At 37.4% G+C, this 11363-nt stretch overlaps 1 long non-coding RNA gene across 1 annotated transcript; it reads left to right on the top strand.

Moving 5' to 3' along the window:
• The first annotated feature begins 486 nt into the window (after window positions 1-486).
• On the top strand, window positions 487-2108 carry LOC108634622. Its single transcript, XR_001917662.1, has 3 exons — window positions 487-504; window positions 1235-1460; window positions 1978-2108. It is a non-coding gene; the product is annotated as an uncharacterized LOC108634622 (long non-coding RNA).
• Window positions 2109-11363: the final 9255 nt, after the last annotated feature.

The raw sequence follows: 11363 nt of genomic DNA, 5'->3' as shown, positions 1-11363 counted from the left end.
CAGTATCTGGAGACAGAAAAACTTGAACTTCGGAGAGTTTTGACTAAGCATTAGTTTGAAACATAGATTGGTTAAGTGCCGAGATAAGTGCTGAAGATTACTTTTAGCTAAAAAAAAAAAAAAAAAAGAGCATTTATTTAAGCATTTTTACGCAAAGATTCGGAGAAGGCAATGGCACCCCACTCCAGTACTCCAGCAACTTCACCTTCACTTTTCACTTTCATGCATTGGAGAAGTTCTTGCCTGGAGAATCTCAGGGACTGGGGACCCTGATGGGCTGCCGTTCATGGGATCACACAGAGTTGGACACGACTGAGCGACTTAGCAGCAGCAGCAGGCAAAGATTGTGTTTGATTGTTAATGTGCTTTTTATTGAAAGACAAGATCACTTATTGCCTGAAGCTGAAGAAATTACTATGATTAGCATTCAGAGCTTGCAGCTAGGTTCCTCTTCACCACTGGATTTCACAGAAAGAAAATAGTCCATGGCCCTGCCAGTGATTGGTACATAGCTTTCATTTAATTTACTTTGTGCTTACAATTGGTAAAGTTTATGATAAGATTGCTTTATTTCCTGATTAGATTGCTTTATTTTCTCCTCACTATGGGAGTCATTTCAAATTTTAAATATAAGATAAAAGTCTTGGTAGCAGTGTTGTGAGAAACTATGTATTTAAAATGCTTGTTAAGTCTTCAGTATATGGATTCTGGCTTATGTTTAAATAGATAGAGGAGTTTTAAATGATTGTTTATATTTATAAAGGTATGGAAGACACTAATACCTTGAGATGATAACTGTTCATAGCATCTCAGATTAGAAAATGTTAAGGAGATATCACTAGGTCAAAAAGAGATTATCAAATAGATTTGTATTCCCCTGCATACACAGTTCTCATTAAATTCATTTTGTGACTGTGGGAGTAGAAAAGTCAGAGGGCTGGTATTTGTATTAAAACCTACTGTGACTGTGTATTCCCTGAGAGTCCAGTGTTTAGGACTCTGTGTTTGCATTGCGAAGTGCACTTTGCATTGCGAAGTGCCAGGATTCAGTGTCTAGTCAGAGAGCTAAAGTCCCATAAGCTGCATGGTGTGCCCCCCCCTCTCCCCAGCCCCCCAAACCCCTAAGATTATTAATTATAGAGATCTTTCCTCTTTATTTGGTTCATCGAAACCTGTTTATGTAGTAATCAGAATGGGGCCCCATGTTGAAAATTCATTTATTTTCCTTTTTCAGGTATGATGCATTGTGCATTCTACTCCGTCACAGCAAGAATGTACGTTTTTGGTTTGCTCATAATGTGCTTTTCAGTGTTTCAAATCGTTTCTCTGAATACCTTCTGGAGTGCCCTAGGGCTGAAGTGAGGGGTGTATTTGCAAAACTTATAGTATTTGTTGCACATTTTTCTTTGCAAGATGGGCCTTGTCCTTCATCTTTCACATCTCCAGGACCTTCTAGTCAGGTAATTGAAAGGTTTGGTTTAATTATGAAATACTTAAGTGTAAATTATATTTTCTTCCAGTTGAAATTAAACATGCATTGTTTGTGATATGTACTGTATATGAAGGTTCATACACATTATTGGGTTTATTAAAATTGTTTCCCAGTAAGGTATGGTTATTGGGCAGTTTAAAATATAAGGAAATTTTCTTTATTCAGTTATTTGAGGCTCTGTACTAAGTTTTCATGTAACGTTAATTTTATAAAGGCTGAGTTTTTTGTTGACTACATTTTTAGCATAAAGCTACACATGGTTTTTATTTTATTATTCTCTAACACTTAAAACAACATATAAAACATCTGGTACGAAATCTCTCCAGCTCTTCCTCTCTAAAAAAGCAAATGTATTTAATAAGTTTGTATGTGATACTTCTGTAAACATACCCTTTTAATCATCTGTGAACATACCCTTTTAATGCAAATAGAAGTACACTGTTGTGTATCTTGTTGCTGATAAAACAGTAAATTATGCTTCACAGGCATGTGACAATTTAAGTTTGAGTGATCATCTACTAAGAGCAGTGTTAAATCTCCTGAGAAGGGAAGTGTCTGAACATGGTCGTCATTTACAGCAATATTTCAATCTGTTTGTCATGTATGCCAATTTAGGTAAGAATTTCATGATTCTTTTTAATGCGTTATTTTGTATTTACATAGTAAATGATGAAATTATTCATTTCAGTGTTGAGAACTAATCTTATCTAAAATACAAGCAGTATTCTAGGTTTATCCTTGAAATCCTTTGCAGATTTTTTTGTATAATTTTTTTTCCTTAAGATTTGGTTCTTTATTTTTTGCTGTACTGGGTTTTCTTTGCTGCATGGGCTTTCTCTAGTTGCTGTGAGCAGAGGCTATTATCTAGTTGTGGTATGCAGGCTTCTCATTGTGGTGGCTTCTGTTGTTGTAGAACAGGGGATCTAGGGTGCACAGGCTTCAGTAGTTTCAGCATATGGGCTCAGTAGTTGTAGTTCCTGGGCTCTAAAGCACAGGTTCAATAGTTGTGGTGTATGGGCTTAGCTGCTCTGTGGAACGTGGGATTCTTCCAGAGCAGAAATTGAACCTGTGTCTCCTGCATTACGAGGAGGACTCTTTACCACTGAGCAATCTGGGAAGCCCATGTATAACTTTTTAATGGTATTTCTCAGGTTGTGTTCTAAGGTATTTATGCACTGACTATTTCAGTAGTCTTTAAGGTCATAGATTATGTTCATGTTTTATCTTAAATCTGGCTTTAAGAAAACTACTCATTCCCAAACCACATCTCATGCTATCTGAATCAGAATTCCTAGGACTAGGAAAAGAAATCTGTATTTTCTGAAGGATTGCAAGCAGTTGTACCTTTCAGGTTTAAGAATCATTTCCCAAAGAAATTGGCCTTTTGTGCATGTTTTGGTTAAAAGAAATTGAAGTCCATGACAGTGTATGTAGTTGTTTACTTAAAAGTTCATCTGTTTAAATCAATACTAGTTAGTAACTATCATTTTCAATATATCCTTTTTAGAGTAGCCTACGTTTTTCCTGAACGGTCTAGTGGTTTTCCCTACTTTCTTCAATTTAAGTCTGAATTTGGCAATGAGGAGTTCATGATCTGAGCCATAGTCAGCTCCCAGTCTTGTTTTTGCTGACTGTATAGAGCCTCTTCATCTTTGGCTGTGAAGAATATAATCAATATGATTTCTGTGTTGACTATCTGGTGCTGTCCATGTGTAGAATCTTCTCGTGTGTTGTTGGAAGAGGGTGTTTGCTATGACGAGTGCGTTCTCTTGGCAGAACTCTTTTAGCCTTTGCCCTGCTTCATTCTGTACTCCCCAATGCCAAACTTGCCTGTTACTCCAGGTGTGTCTTGACTTCCTACTTTTCCATTCCAGTCCCCTATAATGAAAAGGACATCTTTTGGGGGTGTTAATTCTAGAAGGTCTTGTAGGTCTTCATAGAACCATTCAGCTTCAGCTTCTTCAGCATTACTGGTCAAGGCATAGACTTTGAAAGTGGTGGTATTGAATGGTTTGCCTTGGAAATGAACAAAGATCAATCTGTCATTTTTGAGACTTCATCCTAGTACTGCATTTTGGACTCTTCTGTTGACTGTGATGGCTACTCCATTTCCTCTAAGGGATTCTTGCCCACAATTGTAGATACAATGGTCACCTGAGGTAAATTCAGTCATTCCAGTCAATCTTAGTTTGCTGATTCCTAAAATGTTGACATTCACTCTTGCCATCTCCTGTTTGATCTCTTCCAATTTGCCTGGATTCATGGACCTAACATTCCAGGTTCCTATGCAATATTTCTCTTTACAGCATTGAACCTTGCTTCTATCACCAGTCACATCCACACCTATGTGTTGTGGCCAAAGTACTGCAGTATTCTTGCCTTGAGAATCCTATGAATTATGGCCAAAGTACTGCAGTATTCTTGCCTTGAGAATCCTATGAATGGTATGGAAATGGCAAAAAGATAGGTCACTGAAAGAAAAACTTTTCAAAGATTCATTTGAAAAGACTCTGAGGCTGGGAAAGATTGAAGTGGGGGGAGAAGGAAATGACAGAAGATGAGATGGTTGGATGGCATCACTGACTCAGTGGACATGAGTTTGACTAAAACTGTGGGAGTTGGTGATGGACAGGGAGGCCTGGCATGCTGCAGTCCATGGGGTCACAAAGAGTCAGACATGACTGAGCAAATGAACTGAACTGAACTGAACTTTTTCCCTAACACGAATTCTTATTTTTGGTGGTTACCTAAAGAGTGTGGGAGGGAGAGGATATAGGTATACATCAGCTGATTTACATTGTTCACAGCAGAAATTAACACATCTAGTTTGCTTCCATGTCCTGGCTATTAGAAATAGCGCTGCAGTGAACATTGTGGTACACGTGTCTTTTTCAGTTCTGGTTTCCTCATGTGTATGCCCCGCAGTGGGATTGCTGGGTCATATGGCAGTTCTATTTCCAGTTTTTAAAGGAATCTCCACACTATTCTCCATAGTGGCTGTACTAGTTTGCATTCCCACCAACAGTGTAAGACGGTTCCCTTTTCTCCACACCCTCTCCAGCATTTACTGTTTGTAGACTTTTGGATAGCAGCCATTCTGACTGGCATGAGATAGTACCTCATTGTGGTTTTGATTTGCATTTCTCTGATAATGAGTGATGTTGAGCATCTTTTCATGTGTTTGTTAGCCATCTGTATGTCTTCTTTGGAGAAACGTCTGTCTAGTTATATGGCCCTCTTTCTGATTGGGTCTTTTATTTTTCTGGAATTGAGCTGCAGGAGTTGCTTGTATGTTTTTGAGATTAATTCTTTGTTCCTTGCTTCGGTTGCTATTATTTTCACCCATTCTGAAGGCTGTCTTTTCACCTTGCTTATAGTTTCCTTTGTTTTGAGTAAGCTTTTACGTTTAATTAGGTCCCATTAGTTTATTTTTGCTTTTATTTCCAATATTCTGGAAGGTAGGTCATAGAGGATCCTGCTGTGGTTTATGTCGGAGAGTGTTTTGCCTATGTTTTCCTCTAGGAGTTTTTAGTTTCTGGTCTTATGTTAGATCTTTAATCCATTTGCGTTTATTCTTGTTGTTGGTGTTAAAAAGTGTTTTAGTTTCATCCTTTTACAAGTGGTTGACCAGTTTACCCAGCATCACTTGTTCAAGAGATTGTCTTTTCTCCATTGTATATTCTTGCCTCCTTTGTCAAAGATAAGGTGTCCATAGGTATGTGGATTGATCTCTGGGCTTTCTATTTTGTTCCATTGATCTATATTTCTGTCTTTGTGCCAGTACTATACTGTCTTGATGACTGTGGCTTTGTAGTAGAGACTGAAGTCAGGCAGGTTGATTCCTCCAGTTCCATTCTTCTTTCTCAAGATTGCTTTGCCTATTCGAAGTTTTTTGTATTTCCATACAAATTGTGAAATTATTTGTTCTAATTCTGTGAAAAACACTGTTGGTAGCTTGATAGGGATTGCATTGAATCTATAGATTGCTTAGTGTTGTATACTCATTTTCACTATATTGATTCTTGAATCCATGAACACGATATATTTCTCCATCTATTTGTGTCCTCTCTGATTTCTTCAGTGTTTTATAGTTTTCTATATATAGGTCTTTTGTTTCTTTAGGTAGATAATTCTTAAGCATTTTATCATATTCATTGCAATGGTGAATGGAATTGTTTCCTTAACTTCTGTTTCTGTTTTCTTATTGTTACTGTATGGAATGCAAGGGATTTCTGTGTGTTAATTTTATATCCTACAGCTTCATTATATTCATTGGTTAGCTCTAGTAATTTTCTGATGGTGTCTTTAGGGTTTTCTCTGTAGAATATCATGTTTTCTGCAAACAGTGAGAGTTTTACTTCTTCTTTTCCAATCTGGATTGCTTTTATTTCTTTTTCTTCTCTGATTGCTGTGGCTAAAACTTCTAAAACTATGTTGAAGAGTAGTGATGAGAGTGGGCACCCTTGTCTTGTCCCTGACTTTAAGGAAAATGCTTTCAATTTTTCACCATTTAGGAGAATCTTTGCTGTGGGTTTATCATATATGGCTTTTATTATGTAGAGGTATGCATGCTTTCTGGAGGGTTTTCATCAGAAATGGATGTTGGATTTTGTCAAAGGCTTTCTCTGCATCTATATGAGAGATAATCATATGATTTTTATCTTTCAATTTGTTAATGTCATATATCACATTGATTGATTGTGACTGTTGAAGAATCTTTGCATACCCGGGATAAAGCTCACATGGTCATGATGTATGATGTTTTTAATATGTTGTTGGATTATGTTTGCTAGAGTTTTGTTGATGATTTTTGCATCTATATTCATCAGTGACATTGGCCTGTAGAATTCTTTTTTGTGTGGTATCTTTGTCTCTGGTTTTGGTATTAGGGTGATGGTGGCCTCATAGAATGAGTTTGGCAGTTTACCTTTAGCTGCAATTTTCTGGAACTGTTTGAGTAGGATAGGTGTTAGCTCTTCTCTATAAAGTTTTGTAGAATTAATCTGTGACACCCTCTTGTCCTGGGCTTTGTTAGTTGGAAGATTTTTTATTATACTTTTGATTTCCATGCTTGTGATGCATCTGTTAAGATTTTCTATTGCTTTATGGCTCAGTTTTGGAAGGTTGTACTTTTCTAAGAATTTGTCCATTTCTTCCAAGTTGTCCATTTTATTGTCATATAGTTGCTAATAGTGGTCTCTTATGATCCTTTGTATTTCTGTGTTGTCTGTTCTGATTTCTCAATTCTCATTTCTAATTTTGTTGATTTGACTCTTCTTCCTTTTTTTCTTGATGAGTCTGGCTAATATTTGTGTATTTGATTTATCTTCAGAAAGAGCTAGACTTTAGTTTTTTGATTTTTTGCAATAGTCTCCTTTGTTTCTTTTTTCATTTATTTCTGCTGTAATTTTTATGATTTCTTCCCTTCTCCGAACTTTGGTGTTCCTAATTTCTTCTTTTTCTAGTTGCTTTAGGTGTGAAGTTAGGTTATTTATTTGATTTTCCTCTTGTTTCTTGAGGTAAGCTTGTATTGGTATGAACCTTTCCCTTAGCACTGCTTTTACTGATTACCACAGGTTTGGGGTTGTTGTGTTTTATTTTCATTTGTGTCCATGCATATTTTGATTTCTTTTATGATTTCTTCTGTGATTTGTGGTTTTTCAGAAGTGTGTTGTTTAGTGTGAATATGTTTGTATTTTTAATAGTTTTCCCCCCTGTAAATGACATCTAATCTTAATGCATTTTGATCAGAAAAGTTGGTTGAAATGACTTTCTTTTTTTAATTTAGCAAGGCTAGATTTATGGCCCAGGATGGGATCTATCCTGGAGAATGTTTCGTGTGCACTTGAGAAAAAGGTGAAATTCATTGTTTTGCGATGAAATATCCTATAGATAGCAATTGGCTCTAACTGATCCATTGTATCATTAAAAGTTTGTGTTTCCTTGCTAATTTTCTGTTTGATTGATCTATCGATAGGGTGAGCGGGATATTAAAATCTCCCACTATTATAGTGTCACTGTCCTTTCCATACTTGCTAACATTGCCTTACATATAGAGATGCTCCTATGTTGGGTGCATATACATTTATCAGTTATATCTTCTTCTTGGATTGATCCTTTGATCATTATATAGTGTCCTTCTTTGTCTCTTTTCACTGCCTTTATTTCAAACTGTCAGATATGAGTATTGCTACTCCTGCTTTCTTTTGGTTTCCATTGGCATGAAATCTCTTTTTCCAGCCCTTCACTTTCAGTTCATATGTGTCCCTTGTTTTGAGGTGGGTCACTTGTAGACATCATATATAGGAGCCTTGTTTTTGAGTCCATTCAGCCAGTCTTTGTCTTTTGGTTGGGGCATTCAAACCATTTACATTTAAGATAATTAATAATAAGCATGATCCCATTGCCATTTACCTTGTTGTTTTGGGTTCAAGTTTATAAACCTTTTTTGTGTTTTTTGTCTAGAGAAGATCCTTTAGCATTTGTTGAAGAGCTGGTTAGATGGTGCTGAATTCTCTCAGCATTTGCTTTTCTGTAAAGCTTTTGATTTCTCCTTCATATTTGAATGAGATCCTTGCTGGGTACAGTAATCTGGGTTGTAGGTTTTTCTCTTTCATCACTTTAAGTATGTCCTGCCATTCCTTCTGGCCTGAAGAGTTCCTATTGAAAGATCAGCTGTTATCCTCATGAGGATCCCCTTTGGTGTTATTTATTGCTTTTCCCTTCCTGTTTTTAACATTTGCTCTTCACATTTGATGTTCATTAATTTGATTGATCTGTGTTGGGGTATTTCACCTTGGGTTTTTCCTTTTGGGACTCTCTGGGTTTTTAGACTTGGGTGGCCATTTCCTTCTCCCTTTTAGGGAAGTTTTCAACTATTATCTCCTTAAGTATTTTCTCATGGCCTTTCTATTTGTCTTCTGGGATTCATATGATTCAAATGTTGGGGTGTTTAACATTGTCCCAGAGGTCCCTGAGATTGTCCTTATTTAATTCTTTTTATTTCTTCCTCTGTGCTTTATTTCCATCATTCTATCTTCCACCTCACTTATCCTATCTTCTGCCTCAGTTATTCTACTGTTGGTTCCCTCTGGAGTGCTTTTGATCTCAGTTATTGCATTATTCATGATTGATGGACTCTTTTTAAAATTTCTTCTATATCCTTGATAAACATGTCTTGCATCTTCTCAGTCCTTGTCTCTAGTCTATTTATCTGTAACTCCATTTTGTTTCAAGATTTTGAATCATTTTTTACTGTCATTATTCTGAATTCTTTTTCAGGTAGACTCCCTATCTCCTTCGCTTTTGTTTGGTTTGGTGGGCATTTATCATATTTCTTTACCTGCTGAATATTTCTCTGCCTTTTCATCTGGTTTATATTGCTGTGTTAAGGGTGCTCTTTCTGTAGGCTTGAACTTTGTGGTTCCTCTTCATTGTGAAGACTGCTCCCTGTGGGTGGCTTTGGTCTAGTGACTTGTCATGATTTTTTTATTATAGGACCTTGTGTCTGTGTTCTGGTGGGTGGAGCTGGATCTGTTCTCTCTGGAGGGCAATGTTTTGGGGTGTTTATGGTTTTGGCTTGGCTTTGGACAGCCTGTATTTTAATGTTCGATGCTGTGTTCATGCATTGCTGGAGAATTAGCATGATATGTCTTGCTGTTGAGCCTGTTTGCTCATGGGTAGGGCTTGGTTTCAGTGTAGGTATGGAGGCTTTGGGATGAACTCTTGTCTATTAATGCTCCCTGAAGTCAGGACTTCTCTGAAGCTCTCAAGTTTTGGAGTTAAGTCTTCTGCCTCTGGCTTTCACTCATATTCTTGCAGTAGCCTCAAGACTTCTCCATCCATACAGCACAGATGATAAAAGGGTGAAAAGATTCTTCACAATGAGGGATTCCCAAAGAAGTTCACAGAGTTACATGGAGAAGAGAAGATGGAGGAGGGAGATAGAGGTGATCAGGAGAAGATGGGGAGTCAAAGAGGGAGAGAGCAAGCTAGCCAGTAATCAATTCCCCATGTGCTCTCCACAGTCTGGAACACCCAGAGAGATTCACAGGTTTAAGTAGAGAAGAGAAAGGGGAGGGAGGAGATGAAGGTGACCTAGGGGAGAAAGGGAGAGTCAGAAGGGGAGAGAGCATTCAAGCCAGTAATAACACCCCGATGTGAAAATGGATATTGAAAATTAGATTCTTTTCTTTTTGTTTTAAATGAAAATTAGATTCTTAAAGGTACTAAATGGATAACAAATAGAAAAAAAGCAAAGATTAAAAATCTAGAGTTAGACTCTCAAAAATACAATATTAAACAAAAAACCAATCACAAAAAATATAAAATATATATATGAAATTTGCTTTAAAAGGTAATAGTAGGTTATAAAAATGAAAATAAAGGAGTAATAAAGAACTTATTTAAAAATAATAATAGTAAAAATATATCTAAGAATTTATTTGAAGCTGTTGTGGGCAGTGTGGGGTCAGCTCTGTTTCAGATAGTTCCTTGTTCCAGCTTGTACTTCTGCTGAAGTTCTATATCCCCTTTCCAATGCTTAGTCAATGTTAACTGTTTTTATCTGTTGGTTTTTAACCTGTCAGGTGACAGGTAAAAATAAAAAGTGACAGGTTTTTACCTGTCATTTCCAGAATGGTTCCCTCTTCTTTTTTTATTTTGCCTTCCTCTGTTTGCAAGTCTCTTCCAGTTCAGTTCAGTTCAATTCAGTCGCTCAGGTGTGTCTGACTCTTTGCGACCCCATGAATCGCAGCATGCCAGGCCTCCCTGTCCAGCACCAGCTCCTGGAGTTCACTCAGACTTGCGTCCATCGAGTCAGTGATGCCATCCAGCCATCTCATCCTCAGTCGTCCCCTTCTTCTCCTGCCCCCAATCCCTCCCAGCATCAGAGTCTTTTCCAAGGAGTCAACTCTTCACATGAGGTGGCCAAAGTACTGGAGTTTCAGCTTTAGCATCATTCCTTCCAAAGAAATCCAAGGGTTGATATTCAGAATGGACTTGTTGGATCTCCTTGCAGTCCAAGGGACTCTCAAGAGTCTTCTCCAACACCACAGTTCAAATGCATCAATTCTTCAGCGCTCAGCTTCTTCACAGTCCAACTCTCACATCCATACATGACCACAGGAAAAACCATAGCCTTGACTAGAAGGACTTTAGTCAGCAAAGTAATGTCTCTGCTTTTGAATATGCTATCTAGGTAGGTCATAACTTTCCTTCCAAGGAGTAAGTGTCTTTTAATTTCATGGCTGCAATCACTATCTGCAGTGATTTTGGAGCCCAAAAAAATTAAGTCTGACACTGTTTCTCCACTGTTTCTCCATCTATTTCCCATAGAGTGATGGGACCAGATGCCATGATCTTCGTTTTCTGAATGTTTAGCTTTAAGCCAACTTTTCCACTCTCCTCTTTTACTTTCATCAAGAGGCTTTTTAGTTCCTCTTCACTTTCTGCCATAAGGGTGGTTGGTGTCATCTGCATATCTGAGGTTATTGATATTTCTCCCAGCAATCTTGATTCCAGCTTGTGTTTCTTCCAGTCCAGTGTTTCTCAAGATGTACTCTGCATAGAAGTTAAATAAGCAGGGTGACAATATACAGCCTTGACTTGGTCCTTTTCCTATTTGCAACCAGTCTGTTGTTCCATGTCCAGTTCTAAGTGTTGCTTCCTGGCCTGCATACAGATTTCTCTTTAGTATCTAATTTCTGCCCTGACACAATAAGGAGAAGGTGGTCATTTATTTAGGCTCACTTGTTCCATTGTGTTATGGGAAGGGAGGGACACTGATGAAAACTTGAAGAAGAAAAAAAGAAAATTCACTTATATGTGTTTTTTAATAAACAAATATGTATGTTATTGTTTGGGCACACTA

The sequence above is a fragment of the Capra hircus genome, unplaced genomic scaffold (assembly GCF_001704415.2).
Source record: "Capra hircus breed San Clemente unplaced genomic scaffold, ASM170441v1, whole genome shotgun sequence".
Classification (NCBI taxonomy): Eukaryota; Metazoa; Chordata; class Mammalia; order Artiodactyla; family Bovidae; genus Capra; species Capra hircus.
This window is presented reverse-complemented; position numbering and strand designations above follow the sequence as displayed.